Source organism: Xyrauchen texanus, chromosome 46, assembly GCF_025860055.1.
Source record: "Xyrauchen texanus isolate HMW12.3.18 chromosome 46, RBS_HiC_50CHRs, whole genome shotgun sequence".
In the NCBI taxonomy this organism is placed as follows: Eukaryota; Metazoa; Chordata; class Actinopteri; order Cypriniformes; family Catostomidae; genus Xyrauchen; species Xyrauchen texanus.
The window spans coordinates 10624065-10646890 of NC_068321.1; the positions used below are offsets into that span (position 1 = coordinate 10624065).

General features: G+C 35.4%; 1 long non-coding RNA gene across 1 annotated transcript in view; it reads right to left on the reverse strand.

Moving 5' to 3' along the window:
- LOC127637959 (uncharacterized) overlaps positions 1–21925 on the reverse strand; it is a 158728-nt gene extending 136803 nt beyond the window's left edge. Inside the window, exons 1-2 of the long non-coding RNA XR_007969825.1 lie at positions 21682–21925; positions 21046–21370 (exon numbers count right to left, since the gene is read on the reverse strand). This is a non-coding gene — a long non-coding RNA (uncharacterized LOC127637959). The remainder of the gene's footprint in view (positions 1–21045; positions 21371–21681) is intronic.
- Between the last annotated feature and the right edge of the window lie 901 nt (positions 21926–22826).

Below are 22826 nucleotides of genomic sequence, written 5' to 3' on the forward strand. Positions count from 1 at the left end.
ATTACATTTTGGTTGGATATCAAACATTTTCTCACACAGAAAAAGTAAGATAACTTACATGCTTCATCATTTGACTTCTACTGGAGAATCCTCTGTCCCAGGGTCTGTGTGTTCAACATCTTCAGGTAGCTTTAACCTTGCTTCATTTTAATTATCTACAAAAAACAATGACAGCCCCCATATAGTCCATTGATTTGCACAGGCAAGATTTAGATTTATCAATTTGACAGAAATCTGACATAACATGTGAAATTATACAGTATGGCTTTATGTTATGTCAAGGTAAGACATGTGAGGGACATGACATGTTTACTAATGAATACACAGATATACAATATTGCTTGATTCACTCAACATAAACAGATACGATTGCACTCAACTGATGTGAATATTCTAGCATGGTGTGGGATCCATCCTTCTTCAGTAACTTCCTCATTTTTTATTGCCTTATCGACATCTGTTTTGTTTGGTGGACACATACAGTACATTCATTTGTACAATATATTTAACTTTGTTTAATGCTTGTCATCTGATGTTGCTCCTGTAATACATCCAATTACTCTCCATACAGAAGTCAGTTTGTCTCAATTTCAATTTTCATTGACATCAAAAACAGCCCTTGCAGGGAAGGAAAATTATACATTAAAATAATTAACTTATGAATCAACATTATAATCACAATAATGGGTGGCATACTAAAACATATATACATTTCTGCACTTGTTATTTTTATATCATGCAGCATTATTAGAAGATAAGCAACTGAACAATAAAGCACTGTAATTTATAACACACTCACTGGAGATGTGAGATAAAGTTACTTATGGTCAGTGTTGTGTGCAACACACTAAATCTGAATAATGCAATCGATTACAGTTTAATTGTGATAACATTATATATCAGGCACCACAATAGCTAGTAGCTAGTTATTTATTTTTTTGGTAGGCCTTGTGTGATAGCGTTAAAACACTGAAAGTGGTCTTGTTCCTCATTTACTGAGGCTACAGATAATATAGAATCAATTCCATGCCACATATATTTGCAAAAATATAAAGTATTGCAAAATAAAATAAAGTTTTGCAAAACAAAAAAAGTATTGAGCAAACAACAAAAAAAATTTTAAAACAAAAATTAAGTATCACAAACGTAAAATAAAGTATCGAGAGAAAAAAAGAAAGTTTTGCAAACAAAAATAAAGAATTGCAAAATATAAATAAAATATAGCAAAAACCAAGATGTAATTAATTGCAAAAATCAATGACTGTTGTAAAATAATCTAAAGATGTTTTATCATTTTTTATCTCTGCAACAGATTTTTAGGCAGCAATGATTTTGCCACACATCTTTTTCTTTGCAATGCCTACTAATTATTTTGCAATGCTCCTTTTAATCTGCATTTCCATCACGTGTGAGCTCGTGATACCGTTTTGCCTTTGCGCTTCACTTTTCTCTGCGTTTCACTTTATGGCACTGTTTTGACGTGGGGGTGGAGTCAGGGGATTGTACAACGGGCTCAGTGATGCCTCTCTGGAAGTTACGTCATTAGCTTGAGACACGGATCAAACATCATGGCTGAGCACAGGCATGCAGGTGGATCTCAGGTATATAAAGTTGATTTTTTAAGGAAACTCATTTTAAAATATTCAATGGGGTATACCCGTCAAGTGAATTTTTAAGACAACGGTTTAATTTTGAAGAAAATGCCTGTACTTTTTGTCAAATTGACAGAGACGTTCTGATCATCTTTTTTTCTCGTTTTTCTTCAAATACTTTTTGGGAAAATATGTCTTATTGGTTGGAATCAAAGATTCACTCACTGCCCACTTTTGCTAGGAAACATGTTATGTTTGGAGTGCTGTTGGACGAGAAAAGAAATGAATTTCTTATTAATGTAATGTTGATACTGGGCACATTTTTCATTCATAAGTCCAAATGTATGAAGACGAAACCTTATTTTTCTGTATTTAAAAGAGAATTGATTTGTAATTTCTTTCCAGCGTTGGAATGTATGTAAAGTAAAAAGGCCCAGAAATTGGCTGGAATAATAAGAGACCTTGAGCTCTTAAAAGAGGAATAAAGAGACCCCTCTGTATTTGTATTTTTTATTTTATACATTTAATTTATTTGTTTTATTTTAACTGATATGTGCCTTGCTTAATACTCATTTACCTGTACTTACCAATGCCATTGTAGATGTACATTCTGTTTTTTGTTCTGTTCTTGGTGTTCAATAAAAAAAAAAATTGTTTCCTTTTATTTAATTAGCATTAAATGTGCTTTAACAGCGTTTGCTTCAGATAAAGAAGTTAGAGATCAGTTAAAGCGGTGGATTTATTAGCCATACTCGCTAACATAGCCAGCATCTGCAGTTTATTCTCTCTCAATTGATTGGACTATTGATTGATTCTTATGTTTACTTTATAGATTATAATTGTCTATACCATAGTATGTTGTCTTCTAAAAAATGTAAACTCCATATTTAAAAAAAATATAAATAGATGTTACATTATCACTGTTAAAGGAGACAATAAATAGATTACAAATAAAAAGTTAAAAAGCTTACAAATAAGCATCCCAGGAAACGATCTACAAACAATAAAAAGAACATCACTTATAATGTTAATTGTGCAAAAGCAAAACAAATTTAACAGATTGATTCTTAAGAGTGGGTGCTGATAACCTGGTTATATCCTGCTCTACTCGAGGCAGAGAAACAGCAGGAGAAAGCTGTTGTTGTTGCTGCTGACCCTGAGCTGCCTGAATATGACCGAAGCTTTGAGTCAGAACACTAATAAGATTCGTCACGACATCTAGATATTCTCTCTGCTAAATGTGACATGGCAAATCAATACATGAGATGACCTAGATACACGTACATTTACTGTGAGCATTGTAAGAACTTAAGTAGCTTGTGAACAGGTTCGTAGAGCAATGGAGGAGTAAGGAGACAGCGAAGCAGGTTTGAAATCAGCACTTTAATTTCTTTCACGAACATACGACGGTCACCGGCCGTAGAAATGTAAACATAAACAAAACAATATCACACTCTGTGGAGCTTTCTGGATCCACTCTCTCTCTCGACACTTGGCGTCCCTTTAAATGTCTTTCTCCGTATCACTACAACAAGACACAGGTGTTAGAGATAATTACAAACCAGGTGACAAGCCTTACCGCTCTCTCTCCCGCAGACTGACACACGACCACGCCCCCATGCCACATAGCTGTATAACGCAGGGTTAAGAATATAGGGGATGTGAACATTTTATATTTCAAAACTTTATATTTAAAAGACAGAACACATGCACGTTTGTTACGATCGTTTAACTTTTTATTTGTAATCTATTTATTGTCTCCTTTAACAGTGATAATGTTACATCTAAATATGGAGTTTAAATTTTTTAGAAGACAACATACTATGGTATAGACAATTATAATCTATAAAATAAACATAAGAATCAATCAATAGTCCAATCAATTGAGAGAGAATAAACTGCAGATGCTGGCTATGTTAGCGAGTATGGCTAATAAACCCACCGCTTTAACTGATCTCTAACTTCTTTATCTGAAGCAAACGCTTAAACAATCAACTTTATATACCTGAGATCCACCTGCATGCCTGTGCTCAGCCATGATGTTTGATCCGTGTCTCAAGCTAATGACGTAACTTCCAGAGAGGCATCACTGAGCCCGTTGTACACGCCCCAATCCCCTGACTCCACCCCCACGTCAAAACAGTGCCATAAAGTGAAACGCAGAGAAAAGTGAAGCGCAAAGGCAAAACGGTATCACGAGCTCACACGTGATGGAAATGCAGATTAAAAGGAGCGTTGCAAAATAATTAGTAGGCATTGCAAAGAAAAAGATGTGTGGCAAAATCATTGCTGCCTAAAAATCTGTTGCAGAGATAAAAAATGATAAAAGATCTTTAGATTATTTTACAACAGTCATTGATTTTTGCAATTAATTACATCTTGATTTTTGCTATATTTTATTTATATTTTGCAATTGTTTATTTTTGTTTGCAAAACTTTCTTTTTTCTCTCGATACTTTATTTTACATTTGTGATACTTAATTTTTGTTTTAATTTTTTTTTTTTTGTTTGCTCAGTACTTTTTTTGTTTTGCAAAACTTTATTTTATTTTGCAATACTTTATATTTTTGCAAATATATGTGGCATGGAATTGATCCCATACAGATATAACAACTTACAAGAAGACACAAGGATAATATCACAGTGCAATGCAGTGTTATCATAGAAACATCTCTTAAATCACAGACACACATAACTGCGTGGTTTTGATTCACATTTGGCGGGAACAGTTTAAATTTAAACACCCAACTGCCAAGGGTCTCGATGTGGCTAGAAAGTCCCACCTTAAAGGTAAGAGATCCAATCACATTTTAGATTCAGACATCGCCTGTCAGTCAACTCGTGTACGAGCATGCGCTTTAGCTGAACCAATCAGGTTATTTTTATTTTATTTATTTTATTTGAGCTAAAGAAGCACAATTTATAACTTTTAAAAAATGTTCTTTGAATGTAACCTTGACCTATTTTTACATATATTTAACAAATGTAATGGAAAAAAATGTCATGCAGGTGGCTAACGAAATACTTGCTTGAAATGTCTTGATTTTTTTGATTATCAATTATTCTAACATTCCATACAATTATTATTTCTAAGAAGAATAATCAAATATAGGGATTCATTTAAAAAAAAAATAAATAAAAATAAAAAATCAATGTGACTTTTAAAATATTGCCCATGATTCATAAACCTAATCTGGGCCACACACCTCCCACCAACAATTGGCCCTCTTGTAGTTTGCTGTCACGCATGCAGAGTGCTTTGGGATTACTTTGATGTTTGCTACTGCCTTTTAATCAAGTGTACATTGCCAGACATGGCCCATCTTTGGCTGACAGGACACATGCCGTTGCCGACATAAGGCAATCAGTGCCAGATTGAGGCCACACTCGGGCCAAGTCCATCTGCTATGTGGGTTGCTAGTACTAGATAGAACTAGCTAGCATAGTGAATGCTAGCTTGCTGAATGCATGCTAATTGGAAACACTATGCTTTGATTAGCATAGTAATTGCTCAATGAGTGAACTCAAAAGAAAGGGAACATTCTAAATACTCATCAAGGTTAATTTGTTTGAACTAATTTGCATGATTACATTTTTTCCCCTACTAAAAAAATGTATTATTTTGAGCATTAGGGTTTAAAGTGTGGTCATTGTACAGTGGAACCTAAAACGTATTTAAAAAGTATGAATATCATTGCATTAGAAAGTGAAATTTGTAAACAAAATATTTTCTCAGAACTAACTTCACTTTTCTTAATCATTTAATTTAGATATTACTATAAACAAAATGGTCACAAAGTGCATGTTCTACTGGGAAGTATGCATAATGCTCACTTTTTAAGTCATTTGTATATGGAAATTCTATTTGGAACGACCTATAATAATTGTCCTCCTTTTCGAAGTGTCCTCCGAAGGCATTGTTTATGCCGTTTGGCAGTGTTGGCTCAGCGGTTAAGACTCTGGGTTCAAGCCCCAGCACCACCAAAACACCACTGTTGGGCCCTTGAGCAAGGCCCTTGACCCTATCTGCTCCAGGGGTGCCGTATCATGGCTGACCCTTCACTCTTACCCCAGCTTAGCTGGGATATGTGAAAAAAATAATTTCACTGTATATATGCAAAAAAATATGTATAATGTGTGACAATAGATCAATTATTATTATTATATTTATTATTATTAACTATGTACATGTTCTACTGAGGTACCAGAAAGTAACAGAATACTAATCTGAACTTTATATGTATTTCTGTTGTTTTTTTAGGCTAATTAAACTTATTTTTGTGACATGTTAATCTTGATAAAGTATGCTTGTGCCACTTGATTTGATATTTTGTTATTTCATGCAATGACATGTCCAAACACCTTTTGAGGGCCACGGTAAAATATAAGGCAAAGTGTACATGCATTTAGTATGTTTGTCCACTAGAGGGCAATGAGCCACAGCATCTGTATGTCTGGACAAACGCCAGAAACCATCTACGGCTTGCTGTGGGATTACTTTGATGTTTGCTACTGCCTTTTAATCAGTATTTTTCATTTAATAACAAATACTTAATGTTTGATCTCCAATGAAATTTACATATTTTATCCATTACTAAATTCCAAAAGAAATTAGAAAGTTGTAACTCATGAATTAGTGAGCATTTCCCATAACGTTTTGATATTCCACTTTTGATCAAATTAAATATGCTTTACATAACCCAATATATTGCACTTACACATAACTACATACACAACTACATCCCTAACTGGATACTTGAGGGAATCACGTGTCATATTTTAACGCCCAATCATTTCCATGATGTGAATTCCCGCTCAAAGTGTTTTATAGGAGCAATAAAATAGTTTTCATGCTGCCTGCTTCTGCTCATTCTTCAGTGAGGCGGCTTTATTTAGATGTTTTAATCATTAGTGTGTTTTGCTGTGTTTGTTTGGTGCTAATTTTTTAATTAAAAATGTTAATTTAACCTCCAGCTAACAGGATTAGCATACCAGAACAAGGATTCTCCACTAGATGTTTCTCCTGTTTAGTTTGTGGTCTCTGAGGGTGAGTGATCCGCCGAAGATTTGACAATCCATTTCTAACAGCCCCAACAGGCCTCATTCCTTCCTTCAGAGATTGAGAGTAACCTAATGAGAGAATAACTTTTCAAGAAGGATAGGACAGGATTTAAAAATGTCAATTTTCATTCTAAATATGTTGCTCACATCTTCATAAAGTCAGAGCTTTCTGTCAACCCAGATAGTACACGTGCGTCTCCGAGATGTCTGTTTTAGACCTTTTAATCTGGATAGCATCACAATCTTATTAACATCTGCTAAACATATTAAAACGATGAGCTATTTTAGATGATGCTAAAAACGTTTGCTAATTTTAGTGCTATTTAACTGTTGCATGGATAAAAATGTATTTTAGTATTGTGACTATTGTAACTATTTATAAATAATAAATGTATGCCATATATAATAAATCTATGAAATCTAAATATACATAATACATCTATGCTTCAAATATGAAGATAGCAATTGGAAAAAAATAAATGGAACAAAAATGAAGGCAATTGTATTAGTTATGAGGAGAAAAAAATTTCAAAAAATGTCTGTAATTTCAGTATCATGACCACTGCAATTACTGTACTATACTATACTATACTACTTTAATGATACAGATTACTTTTGGACACAATTGTCAGGGACCTACATTCAGATCCATTCTGTTTCACCTGAGGACAAAATTCCTTCTAAAGTTTATAAGCCTTAAAATGTATTATCATTTTGTGATTATATTGATGAGGACATTACCCCTTTGTGCTGTTTTATGTTTATTGGCAATAAAAGATAAAATACAGAGTAAAGGGGGTTAAAACAGTATTTTGCAAAGCCGGCCTGAGATTTACACCCAGCTCCAGTGACAGATTAATTTCTGCGTCATAAAGAGGAAAGTACCTCTCATATTTTTTCCTTTTTATGTGGATGTACAACATGTTGTACTTCACGAAGGCTGGCCCACGGGGACCAGAATCTAGAGGGAACTCTCTCCCCGATTGAAACGATGCAATTTACCCCTGGCAAATACTGGCATTCAATCATTCAGATAAGACCCGCAGCCCATGAATGTCAAAAGGAGACCAAAGCCAGTCACAGCAATGGGAAGAAGCCTTACTGAAACATGTCGGTACAGCAAGAGAGTATGACTGACGTTTTCAAATGGCAAGTGGTCAAGTATGTTCAAATATGATTACATTAAGCTGAGCATTGAGAGAAGGGGATTTGTCTGTGAATCTTCAAGTGAAAAAATATATAATAGGTATGGACAGAATTCAGTATGGATTGTCAATTGCACATTGATTATCACAGCTAGCTAAAGTCACACAATAGTCATACCATGTTATGTTAATACATATAGTGTTTCATCTAGTGGCTATACCTTTGAAACAGTGAATAATTTAACATTTACGTATTACGTATTTTAACATTCACTTACATTTTAAGTGCCTCACTGAAATCCAGAAATGTTTAAACTCTGAAAGGTTTTTTGATTTAGCAAAAGAGCGCAGCTGTTGAGGCACTGGCAGATGGCAGTTTACTCGAAAAGGGGACTGTATTTTACAGATTTCGTCCCCTCTTGATTTCTGTATTGATGCCCATGGCCTGCCTGACTTCCTGTGCAGTGTTGGGTATTTAATTATGGACTAGGCCAGGGAGGTTCCCTGTGATAGTAGGACATGTATGCACCAGTGTTGGGGAAGCTACTTTAAATTATGAGTATCTTGCAGCTTGGCAAGCTACAGTTTTAATGTAGATCAAAAACAGTCAATCTACTCTTTTAGAAAAGTAGTCAGCAACACTACAAGCTACTAACAAAAACTAGCCAGCTACATTGGAGCTATTTAAAGGAGCATTGTTTATATATATATATATATATATATATATATATATATATATATATATATATATATATATATATATATATACACACACACTCACTGAGCACTTTATTAGGAACACCTGTACACCAACATATTCATGCAATTATCTAATCAGCCAAACGTGTGGCAGCAGTGCATAAAGTCATGCAGATTCAGGTCAGGAGCTTCAGTTGATGTTCACATCAACCATCAGAATAGGAAAAAGAAATGTGAAAATTTGGAGCATGGCATGATTGTTGGTGCCAGACGGGCTGGTTTGAGTATTTCTCTAACTGTTGATCTCCTGGGATTTTCCTGCACAACAGTCTCTAGAATTTATTCAGAATGTTGCCAAAAACAAAAAACATCCAGTAAGCAGCAGTTCTGTGGACGGAAACACCTTGTTGATGAGAGAGGTCAACAGAAAATGGCCAGACTGGTTTGAGCTTACAGAAAGGCTACGGTAACTAAAATAACCACTCTGTAGAATTGTAGTGAGCAGAACAGCATGTCAGAACATGTCGAACCTTGAGGCAGATGGGCTTCAACAGCAGAAGACCACACTGGGCACATTATTATTAGGACCATGTCATTCCTCATAAAGTGCTCCGTAAGTGTAAATATAATTTTTCAAATGTTTGCAATAAAAATTGTATATATTTGGCACAAAAATAATGAGATATCATAGGGTGACATAATTAAACTTGACTGATAAATGAACACTAAATACTTGGGGACAAAATTGATAGTAAATTACCTGGGAAGCTGACATGCTCATTTAGTGCTATTAATTACATTTTAAAAAGATTTTTAAAAATTATCATGCTCCCTGACCCCTATGTAAATTCTGTAATAAAAGTAAGTATTTTCCTACTATCAGAGCGATTCAAGATTCAAATGTGTCCACCTGATGCAAACATACATAAACCGACAATTAAAAATAGTGCTGACAAAACTAAAGAACGCTTCATTTGAGAACAGGACAGATTGGCCAGAACTCAATTGCTAAAAGTACTGCTGTCGACTGTAGGGTTGCTCAATGATATGGGGAAAAAACAACCAATAAAGCCACTTTTTGTATTTGTCTAATCAATGCATTACTTGTTTCATGCATTTCAAACTGATTATTTGAATTAATTTATTTATAATAGGCCCTATATATTATTATTTTTATTTGAATGTTAGACTGAATTACTTTACCTATTTGGGGGCCTTCCTCATTAAATATTGGTATATAGGATTCATTGCGAATAATTTTATTAATTATTTGGCATTTTGTTTAATTCATTTTATTTTAAAAAATGTAATCGATTGAAGCCCTAATTATATTATATTATATTATATTCAATGGCCCAATATAGTACAAGGAAACAAACAACTTAATGATACAAATATTAATTTTCAATTAACATTATTCAAAATACAGTTTCAGGGCTGGTAAGAAATATTTATGGCCAATTCATTCACATTCCTCAGTTCTCACACACTATTGGCAGGTGAGACAAAAAGTTAATTTTTGACCCTGTGCATGTGTGTGTGTGTGTGTGTGTGTGTGTGTGTGTGTCTGTCTCCATCTGGCAGCCTTCCAGTTCTCTTGTTCAAAAAACAGTATTTCCACAGGCTAGGCCAGAAGAGTTCTCCGCATCCTCGCCATCTACCTAAAGCGTGCATTCATAGTACACCCGTTTGATTAATATTTCCTTTATTCTCATTATTTTATATTTCTGAGGTGTTGGCTGTCTTGTGGGTTCATTAGTGGCGTATTCGGCAGTGCGGTGCGTATGGTAACACCGACCCCTGCCTCTCTACTACCCTCTGGGCAGACGGGCTTCGCTGAAGGACTGACGTGGTGAGATGTGTCTCCAGCAGCCGTTCTCTGGATGGGGAGAAGGGGCTTGTGCCTTTGGTGTTGTCATGAAAGCTTCCTTGACTCAGACAATGAGGCTCAAACTCAGACAACAGAGGAAGCTCTGCTAAGAGCCATTCTGTCACCACGGCACAGGCTATGGATGAAACAATAACACAGAAAAACACAGTCACACTCTGTCTCTGTCTAATGTTGTTGGGTTCTTTGAGTTTATGTGTGTGTGTGTGTGTGTGTGTGTGTGTGTGTGTGTGTGTGTGTGTGTGTGTGTGTGTGTGTGTGTGTGTGTGTGTGTGTGTGTGTGTGTGTGAGCATGTATTTATCAATTTGTGGGGACCAAATGTCCCCATAAGGATAGTAAAACCAGACATTTTTGACTTTGTGTGGACAATTTGTCGGTCCCCATGAGGAAAACAGCTTTTAAATCATACTAAATTATGTTTTTTGTGTATGTAAAAATGTAAAAATGCAGAAAGTTTTCTGTGAGGGTTAGGTTTAGGGGTAGGGTTAGGGCATAGAATATATAGTTTGTACAGTATAAAAACCATTATGTCTTTGGAAAGTCCCCATAAAACATGGATCCCAACCCAAAAGTTATTCCAAATGATAGGACATTATGCAAACTTCAAAGGGCCTGTCCACTTCTAAGGCCACATTAGCTGTTTCCTAACACTATTGCTTTCCAAAGTATGCGGTACTAGAGAGCGTTTTCGGCATTCAAATATAGATGAGAAGCAACAATGTATCATATTCAGTGATTTTAAAACAAAAGTATTATAGTGTGTGTTTAATGTTAAATCTAAAATATTTCACTCAGTATGAAAATGTATCAACAAAATCTGGAAAAACGGTTTATAGCACACATTTATTTATCAATATTTTTACTTTGTATTTTTATAAGATACATAGGCATTGTGTTATTAGCTTGGCAGCATGCTAACATCAAACTCTATTGTAATTAATGGCATGTCGAGTCTCCTGTAAGGAGTGAGGAGCACTACGACATTCATATCTTATACTGGGCTGGGATATCAAACTATAGTACTTTAGCCAGCAATGGAAGCAATAACTCGTCTTGATGCGCTGAACAAAGAAAGGACAGGTTCTTCAGATTCCTTCAGTGAGTGTGATCAGCATTATGTAATGCTTTAGGCCTGTCAGTTCTAGGGCTGCTACAAGGAGCCCTGTCTCTTTCCCCCCTGTGCACTGATGCTTTAAGATCTCCCTTTGGCAAAGCCTAAGCTCATCCTCTCTCCTACTCTAGCTCCCTCTCTCTCAGCCTCTTTTTATGCCGTAAGCAGAGGTATAGAAGCAATGCTGCATACTGAAAACATGTAGACAACATTAAGCTTGCAAAACAATAGAAGACTTATTATCTGTCCCAAATGACACTATACAATATGCACTTAGCCATGAAGTGTAAGTAGTAAGTAGTACACTTAACTCTTTTTTAACTACACACAAGCTTTCTTTGTTTTTCTGCTGCACGCGTTGCTGCTAGCTTTAGCGTGCTAGCCAAGCTAAGTTCAACATTTATATCTCAAATAATGTACAGTGCATATAGTATTCACACAGCGTGGATTGATGGTAACGCAAAAAAATTCACATTTGTAAACAGGGTTGGGAGGTTTACTTTTAAAATGTATTCCACTACAGATTACAGAATACATGCTGTAAAATGGAATTTGTAACGTATTCCATTAGATTACTCATGGTTAGTAACTTAATCTAAATACTTTGGATTCATCTTCACCACTGGCAGATTTTTTCACTACTTTTGACTATTAACTATTAAGTAAATAAAGTAAGAAAACACACTTTCTGATCATATGTGGATCCTGTTCATAGAATTAGGCATAAAATGAAATGTAATGTAGCTTTCTATAAGATGTTACAGGCTACTTTGGTTAGCATTTCTTGTAAAAATACCCCAACCCCATTGAAAACATTGACAAGGTGTGTAATCGTGTATTTATTGGATTTATGTTTCATCTGTCAAAGCGTTTCAAACTGTTTTTTGTTAAGCTGCAGAAACATGACGTAGCTTCTCTATAAAGCTCTCATTTGAATGAACCAAATCATAAGAAAGTGTTTCACCGCTGTTCAAAATCTCCTCGGATCACATCATTTATATGGGTAAATGTTTTCCAGCTAAATAGACCAAATATTAAATAAAAAAACTGACAATAAAATACAAATTAATCTCTTCAGTAATCAAAATACTTTTTGAATGTAACTGTATTCTGATTATAAATTATTTAAATTGTAACTGTAATGGAATATAGTTACTAATATTTAGTATTTTACACACTTAATCCAGTTACATGTATTCCATTACTCCCAGCCCTGTTTGTACCATCATCACTGAAGTTTCGCTAGTTGCCACAGACACCATTACTCACTATTGTTTTGTCAGAACAGCATCGTGGCCAGATAATTCCGCCCCTTCCTCTGAGTAGGGCACAACCGTTGAGTGCATGAATTTGTGCAACATCACACACTGTTTTTTCGGTTGTAGAAGTATATCATACAGATATTTGTTGTTCACTTCATTTTGTTGCATTTTCAGTGTAAATACACTTGCACAAAATAGCATATAGTGCAGAAGTGTGCAATTTGGGACGCATATTTAGTGTTACCAAAGTCTTTCTAGCAAGCCAGTCCACAGTCGGCCATCTTTGGAACGCTCTCGGGAAGCTATTTCCAGTCATGCCAGTGCAGCTTCTATCTACTTGAATGGGGGGACACCAAAATCTCAAAAACGGTCATTCAAGATTATTATCAAAGAGCATATTTCAAATCAGCAATAAAATCTGATAATACTAGAATCATAAATTGTGCTTCTTGACCTCATATTATGCTAAAACACAATTTTTTTCCGGCTTGTATAGCTAAAGCGCATGCGTGTTAGTGAGTTGATTGACAGGTGATGTCTGTATCTAAGAATGATTGGCTCTATTATCTGTAAGTTGGGACTTCCTATCCACTTCCATTGACCGTTTCAAACTTCTTGGTTGGGCGTTCCAATTTCTTCCATTTATTTAAATAGAAGTGGCCCATCTCTGCTAAATAGTCTCTGGTGTTACTTTACCTTGTCACAATTGTCAGAAACGTAACTAAAAAAACTCAAACTAAAATAAATTGCATCTCCAAACAGAATTTATTTGTTTTAATAACAAAAATTACCACTAATTAATTGTACTTTTCAGGTACAGAGTAGTGATGGGTCATTCATGAATGATTCGTTCATTTTGAATGATTCTTTTATGTGACTCTGAAGAACGAGTAGTCTCAGAGAATGATTAGTTCATTTTGTGTTGGCCGCACATGCGTATTGCGCAAACTCCGTTCGTTTGATATGTGAAAACCGCACAGGCCCTGTACAGGAAACAGAAATGATTAGTTCACCTATCAACTCTTTTGGTCCGAGTCATTCGTTCTTCTGTCACATGACAGCCATACACGCTATGCATTGCTCACACAGGAAACAGAAATTATTAGTTCACCTCTCAAGTCATCTGGTCCGAGTCGTTCGTTCTTTTGTCACATGACAGCCGTATATGCTATGAACTCATGTGACAAAAGAATGAATGACATGGACAAGAAGATACCAGAGGTAAACTAATCAATTGTTTCTCATAATTTGTATTTGTCTGCATTATCGTAGTTTCCTTATTGGGACTATGATCAAAGTTTGCATAAGTAGACGTGTTGGGGGGGCTATTAAAAGTTTAACATTTTAATTTAATTCTACTCAAATGAACAAAATTACTTGAATAAAGATTTGTTCATTTTGCTGAACGGGACTCAAAGATCCAAGTCAGTAAAATGATCCGATCTTTCCATCACTAGTACACAGTATATAATAAAAAAATACAAAATAAAAACCCTGTTTAACCTGTCTTCTAGCCATTAGTTTGCAAGAATACTTGACAAGAAATTAATGGTATTAAACATATTTAAATTATATCGTTTAACTTTTGGCCCTAAAATACTAAAACTCAAATGAAAATAAATGCTGAAACTAAAATAAAATGTGCAGTCATAGAGCGAAAACGAATAAAACCAAATCTAAATTGAAAGGACAAATTTAAATAGAAATAAACTAAATTCAAACTTTAAAATGATTGTTACGACCCCTCTCAGATTTATCTAGGGCTAGAGGAGCAACATTAAAGAAACCTGGCAAAACTGTGGAAATAACAGTATGTGGCAATAAACTATGAGCAAACACCAACTGTCAAAAGAAAAAGATATTTATTATACAAAAGGAAAAAGATAACTTATCAGTAGTAAAAGAACATACAACAATATGGAGGCTAAAAGCCACACACAAAAAGAGCAATGTTACAATAAGGAAAACAAAAACAAATAATGAATAAATAACAAACAAAAAAAAAACACCAAACAAAATTTACCCAAAAGAAATAGGGGACTCAAGTGACGCCAAACAAAAGAAAGAAACAAAAGAAAACAATTCTAACTCATTTCAAACCTCTTACCTGGCTAAGGAAAAGGAAAAGAAAGAACTGTCTCTTCAGCCAAGCGCCGTATTCTTCCCTACCCTAACTAACACAAACAAACAAACATACAATGGGTGGCGTTCACCTCTTACCTGGGGTGTCTATACACAGATTTCATCTAGATGTTGCACAATGGAAGTCGATGCGACATCTTCCCTATCCCCATTCCTTGAAGCAAAGGTAAACAAAGAGCGCGAGCTCTACACAGGTCGGTAAACAAACGCCATCCAAGAGTTAATCGAACAACGTAACAAACCAAGAATTAACAAACACAAACTAGTATAAGCAAATAACAAATCAAACGAGTCCCAAACGAAAACAAATCACAGTGACAGCAAAACCGGAAACAAAGCGGGACTCCCTCCACTCTTCTTCAGCGGCATTTTAACTGGCAGCGAGAACGTTACGGACAGCGGATAGGTTGACGTCACATCCCTCAACGATGATTGACAGTCTCCCGAGCCAATCCATGAACGAGGAAGGGCGACCTAAGAGATCGGTGGAAAGAGAGAGAGAGAGAAAAAAAAAAACAAGAAAACAAACAAACTCCCACAAAAATACCTACGTACGTAACAATGATAATATCGCTGGTGTAGTTGTGACTAAATTATATTGATTATATGTGATTTGTCAGCTGATTATAATAATTGACAATCAACATTCAAGCATGACATAGGCCTATAATCTTTCCTGCGTCTGTGAAGTACTTGCCCATGTGTCAAAAAATGTAAATATTTTTTTTTATTTTCTCCCACTTTTCTTCCCAATTTGGAATGCCCAATTCCCAAAGGACAGCACGTGTGGAGGCTTCACGCTATCCTCTGCGCACAACTCACCATGTGCTCCACTGAGAGCGAGAACCACACATTACAGTGACCACGAGGAGGTTATCCCATGGTGTGGTAATCAGAGTCGCTACTCGCTGAGCTACCCAGGCCCCTAAAAATGTATATTTAAACAAATCTTTTCATTAGATACTTTGTATGCTGCTTCCAACATGGCTTTCCTTTTTATGTTAAAAAAATTATTACAGTTTCCCAGAATAATTCATGAAACTATTTAAACCTCAATGTTGTTTTTGGGAGAAGTGGCCAGATTGTAAAAAAAATATTTTAGCCTGGTACACAAATCATTGGCTTCTTTTCCATTTCCTCTGTTCTGGTCATGTGGCAAAGTCTGTGTTTAAGTATGTGGGAAGGTGGCGCAAAGCCAAAAGCGCTAATCATGATTGCTTGCGAAGTGGCTCTAATCATATGTTCAGCTGCCGCGACTCTCCGGCTTGTTTGTACAAGCCAGTGACTCCATGCTTGGTGTGTACAGACAAGATATTTGTAATTGTAACTTCCTGAGAACTGGTTAAGGCAAACATTATGGGAGGTTGCATATTAATACTCATTATGCAACTCATGGGGGCTTCCTGAGTGATTTAGGGTTAATGAGGGGAGACTGATAATCTGCAGTTGCTGCTGGAAACAGGGTTTAAGATGGCCACATGGTTTCTGTTTGAATAGATGTGATATTAGTACTCCATCTCAAAATCTGTCCTCATTTTAAATGTGAAGTGTGTATTTATTTCAGTTTAATATACACGATCAGCCACAACATTAAAACCACCTACCTAATTTTGTGTTGGTCCCCCTCTAGCAGCCAAAACAGCGGCAAATAGAATAGCATTCAATTGTACAGAGCCGTTATCTGAGATACCGTAGACTTTGTCAGTTCGAACCAGTCTGGTCATTCTCTGTTGACTTCTCTTTGACCTTTCCGTCCACAGAACTGACCCTCACTGGATGTTTTTTGTATTTTAGCACTATTCTGAGTAAATTCTAGAGACTGTTGTGTGTGAAAATCCCAGGAAATTTGCAGTTACAGAAAAACTCAAACCAGCCCGTCTGGCACAAACAATCATCCATGCAAATAAGTGTCCTTTTTGAAAACAGTTCCTGATTTCAATAATTCAATTTTAATGCCACAGTGGCACAAAAATCTGACATTTAACCTCTAAGAATACTGCTATTTAATTTTTTATAAATATAATACTATAGCCAGGGAATATGGATTGAAAAAAATAATGTCGATTCTTTTGCCTCCTGTAAATTTAACAAAATGTCACAGGTCAATTTTATAACCTACATAATCCTATTAATTTAACAAATCATGCTTTGCATTACATTTATGTTACGCTAAATGGTGCTCTGAATGTTTATCTTACATTAAAAATAATTTTCACAAAAAAAAGTTCATGGACCAAACCCTGCATATATTGACCAAAACACAATGACATTTGTGAAGAACGTGACCTCCCACTTTCAGTTGCAAAAGTCCCCTTGTGCATTTGCGAATTTTACCATCTGCCATTGAACCCCTAACCTGGGAATACAGCCGGATTTTGCTAAAGTGCTTTTAATACACGATCGTCACGCTACCTTAATCCCGTCTTGTGAAGACAGACCCGTCGCCAGTGTCCTTGTGAGGCCATGCGCTATGGTGCCTTCGTCATTCCCACAATACACACACACACACACACACACACTAAACTACACACATAGCATTAACGGCATGCAAAAAAATGGAAATCGGGCCCACATCCACTCAAGCATGAACCAAATGTCAGCCGCTAACCAGTGAAAGAGAAGAGCGGAGCGTAATAATTAGTCCACTGAAAAAGCATTTTTACCTGTACAACATATGAAGCAGATCTCCACGACGTCCTTAACAGGATAAAGATTAAGAACGTAAAATAGGCCTACTTACTTTATGAGATGCTATTGTGATATGCATAATTTCTAAATCAAATTTGTGTTTATTTCAAGACAAAAGAAGATGGATAAATGTTACAGTTGTAGCATATAACAAGATCTTCAAATATACTGGTAATGATCTGCAATGACTCTTGAACAAGGTCAAAAATGACAACATGATCATGCAGGAAATTGGCATGTTAGTTCAGAATATTTAGGCCTCAAATTTCAGCTCCGCTGTGCCAAATATTTGGCAAGTGCCACCATACGGCGAATGTTCATGCCTAAATAATCGGCCTTGCAGTGCCTTTGACGTCACATCCCTTGTCCCTTATTGTATAGTGTACTCATTCAGATTATGTTTCCTCATGTCTTGTACTTGCGGAGTGCATCATGCAAAGGTGTGCATGCATTACATTTTAGTTACAGCTTCAGACACTGGGGAGGCAGTTTAGAAATTCGAAAAGCAGAGACTGATTTTAGCATCTAAAAAAATGTACCTCCTATTTAGTTATAGTTATGGTTATGGATTAGTGCCTCAGCAGACGCTGTAGGGACCTGTCAAATATCTGTATTTTTCTGTGTCAGAGGGGAGTGTTATTCATTTTTTAGCTAAATAAAGTGTTATTTAATGGGACAAAGCTCAAATCTATTCTGAAAAACACTTAAAGTGAAGAATACACTCCCAATAACTCCAAAACTTGAAATTGCAAACTATAATCTATTATGATGGTAGACAGTAAAAATATACATATTCTAACATTAGAATTCACCAATTATTTAATATGTATTCTAGCAGTGTGTTTATTTTTTATGATATCTTGTGCACTATTTACAGCAACTTTTGTTTTAATTTGATGTTGATTTAAATGTATTGGTTAGAGACATAATTGTTCAGTTTGAGGATTTATTTGAAATATTAATATTTACTTAACCTCATGTCCTTCCAAACCTGTATGACTTTTTCTGTGGAACACAAAAGATGACATTTTAAAAAATGTTTTTGTCCATATAATGAAAGCCATTGGTGACCAAAACAAGCTATTTTGCTCACCATTTACTTTCATTATATGGAATACAAAATACATTTTTGGGGGTTCTGCAAAAGAGTCACATGAATTTGGAAGGACATGAGGTTGAGTATATGATGACAGAATTTACATATTTGGGTCAACTTTTCTATTAATATTAAATGTTATAACTATCTGAAACACAGTAATTTTATGAGACTTATACTGCATGTTGCAAAAGTATCTTCATTGCAAATAAAAACAGACAGTATAATATTTTTTACTCTGTTAAAACAGCTCTTCATTTAATTTAGTGAAATTTGGAAATATGATATTTTAAATTTGACCAGATATTCTCCATTAGCGCAAATGCCCAAATGACGTCACACAGATATAACGACATTAACGGTTATTGACGGTGTAGACGGTAGCAAAACCCGTTTACGTGAACATTAGAGTTGGTAAAGTAGTCCGTCAATTGATAATTTATTGGGTTTTATATAAAATATGAAGAGGGGTTATATTATTATTATTATTATTATTATTATTATTATTAATGTGTTTGAAACTGCAATAGCCTAAGAAAAACAAATTGTTCCCTCAGACCACCTGTGTCCTTTTTTCATAATTCAAGATTTGATATACGTTTTCTTAATAATTTTAATTGTCATTGATATTTGTATTGGAGTTATAAGTTTTAAGTTATTTGAATACAATAGTTTAAAAAGTATTTTACCTCAGGAAACCTCTTTCTTCAGGATGTCTTCAGTACAGTCAGGATGTCCACAGATGGAGTCGTCGACGTGCTGTGCACTTGATTGCCGTTGATCAGAGCTTTTATACCGGCTTCCAGGTTCTTTCGCGGGCCTTGCACGCGAGGTGTAAAGTTGTAAAGTATATTTTTATCATTTTTTAAAAATTAATTTATTACAATATTAATGTATTATATATATATATATATATATATATATATATATATATATATATATATATATATATATATATATATAGCCTACCTTTTATGTCTACCTGGCGCAAGGAAAAATAAAAAAATATTTAAATTAATATATTAAATTAATAAATGTAAATTATCCAGCCTGCAAGTGTCTAGTGTTTTTTTAACTGCCATAATCCATGTTAATTCTTTAAATGGTAAACTCGTGGTGGTGGTGGTGGTGGTGGTGGTGGTGCCCCCTTTTTCTTATTGTGGAAGATATTACTATACTTGTATTTTTAAATTCTATTTGCTTCTTTGTCTCCCATAAACCAGGCTTTTAATATTAAGTTCTCATACTACATATGTAGGCCCATTCATGACAGCAGTCAAGGCTATTTTTGTCCTGTGACAAAGAAGTTAATTACCTAACATAATTTTTACTAAACATGTATGAAGTTAAGATTTTATAAGAAGTCTTGTGCTCACCAAGGCTGCATTTATTTCATCAAACAGTAAAGTAAAAATTTTGAAATATTATTACAATTGATCAATGTTGAAAACTGTTTTTGCTGCTTAACATTTTTGTAGAAATGTATAATTTTTCAGTTTAATAAACAGCATTTATTAATTTTATTAAAGCATTTATTGAATAGAAATCTTTTGTAACTTTATAAATGTCTTCTGTCACTTTTGATCAATTTAATGCATCCTTGATGAATAAAAATATGAATATCTGTCTTTTTAAATCTTACCACATCATTGTTCCACAAAAATGTTAAGCAGCACAACTGAAATCTGGCAACCATAAAGACATGCAATTAAAAAACACCCACATAAAATATTTAACTTTTTAACAATTTTTTAACTAAAAATGTAACTATTTTTAACTATATGCTAAATGTGGGTTGCCCACAGTAAATCCTCATGTGGGTCCAAATGGGCAAAACTGCTATGGGCCCTGAATGGGCTAACCCACTGGGGGCCGTGTGGGTTTTCTGTGGGCAAACCCACTGTGGGTTGCCCACAGTAAATCCTCATGTGGGCCCAAATGGGCAAAACGACTATGGGCCCCGCATGGACTAACCCACTGGGGGCCTGTGTGGGTTTTCTGTAGGCAAGCCCACTGTGGGTTGCCCACAGTAAATCCTCATGTGGGCCCAAATGGGCAAAACGACTATGGGCCCCGCATGGACTAACCCACTGGGGGCCTGTGTGGGTTTTCTGTAGGCAAGCCCACAGTGGGCTTGCCCACAGAATGCCCACATGGGGCCCCAAAGGGTTTGCCCTTGCCCACACTGTCCCACAGAAAACCCACACTTACCCACAGTGGGCCCGCACTGGCATGTTTGCTGGGGCTCTTCAGTGAAGCCAGGCTGACTCCTCATACAGCTTTTCCTCCTGTTGCAAACCAATTCCAGTTTTATCTAGCATTCAGTGCGATGTTTATTGAAATCCAAACGGCAAATTTACCTTGTTTAACTTCAAAAATATCCATGTGCACCTTTTCAGGGCTGGACTGGAAAGAGAAATCGGCCCGGGATTTGACATAACTGTCAAAAAGTTGTTGGGGGGGTAGTGTTCGCTAACGCGGCGGCTCGTTTTAGATTATCGCGGCCGACACAGCGACCCGCTCGGTTCTCCCGATGGCCAGTCCACCCTGATCGGCCCCAAAGTTTGTCGGTCCACCGGAAAAATGTCCGGTAGTGCAGATTACCAGTCCTGCCCTGCTCCTCGTCTATTCCAATTGATCACTTTATAAATGATGCCCGTGAGCTGGACCGTATTCAGGCCTGCACTGCAAAAAGTACAAATCACACACAGAGAATTGATGAAAGCCCACATTATATTGTCATATGTAACCGGTGTTGATCTGCAATTAGATATTCAACTTGACCAAAAAAGCTGACTTAGGAAAATAACCACAATGAATAACAGTATAACTCACTAAGTTAACGTTAGCTGCATAGCTAATATTCATTTATCCTAAGAAAATAACCACAATGCACGTTCAACGTAAACAAAAGCTACAAAACATAATTATGTATTCAGAATAAAAACTTTAAAGCCTGCAAAAAATATGTTTGAAAATGTCTACTGATATCTTACCTCAGTTTCTTAAACTTGTTTCTATTGAAACACGTGCGCACGTGCGCCGCTGAACGTAATGCTGCTGCAATAAAGAGTAACATAACACGCTCACATTTAGAATAAGCAGGGGGGGAAAATTAAAGTCAAAATAAATAATGAATTACATATTTAGGAAGATTGCATTGTGATACAGTGTATGCAGACATAAGAAATGTGTTTTAATGTGACTGGATGGGTACAAATTACTCACCAAAACAGACGATTTCCCATTGAGACACAAAGGAGTACAGAATGTTAGGGAATACCAAGATGGCGGCGCAGTAGCTTCACTGTTGTGACGTCATGAGCTATCCAGTTATATATATAGATCAGTGGATACAACTGACTTTTGAGGTATATCTCTTAATCACCATTACATTCCATTTATGCCCACTACAAAAAGCTTTGAAAATTCTGATATATACTTTTTATAAGATACATATAAAGTGTGAACTAATATTTCTGTGTATTTTCATATACGCAGCCTGCTCTGTCATTATAAAAATCTCATTATTTTACATTACAATCTATTATGATAATATTATGGTAATCTTACCATAAGTTGCTGAGACCCAGCCAAAACAGTTTCACGATTTCCCTTTATAAATGTCAATATAGCATTTGGTGCATAAAATACATATATGATAATAATTGTTTATTGAAAAAAATATATATATATTTTATCCATATTGTATTTGATGTGCTGAATTGAACTGTAATACATTTCAATCCTTATTTATAGACCAAAGATAGGAAGTTTTAATGGAACTCTCAAAGATTTGGTATCTATGAAAAGCTCAGGGAGTCCTCTGATAATATCCCAAAATGTACCACTCTAGCATGTACTGTATGGGCTAAGATAAACTTAAATAACAAATGTCCTACACAAAAAGTTTATTGAAGGAGGATAATGACCTTTAAAGCCACATGTACCAAATATGATTTCTAATAAATAAAGAAATAACATGAAAACATTAATTTTTTTGTGATTTCCTTTTATAGTTGGTTAAAAACAAACAAATATGAAAATTATATTTTCATATTTCAGGCTTTACAGGGTTACTTATATTTTATTAATTATATTATTTATTCATTATTAAATATTTGAAATAATCAATATTTCA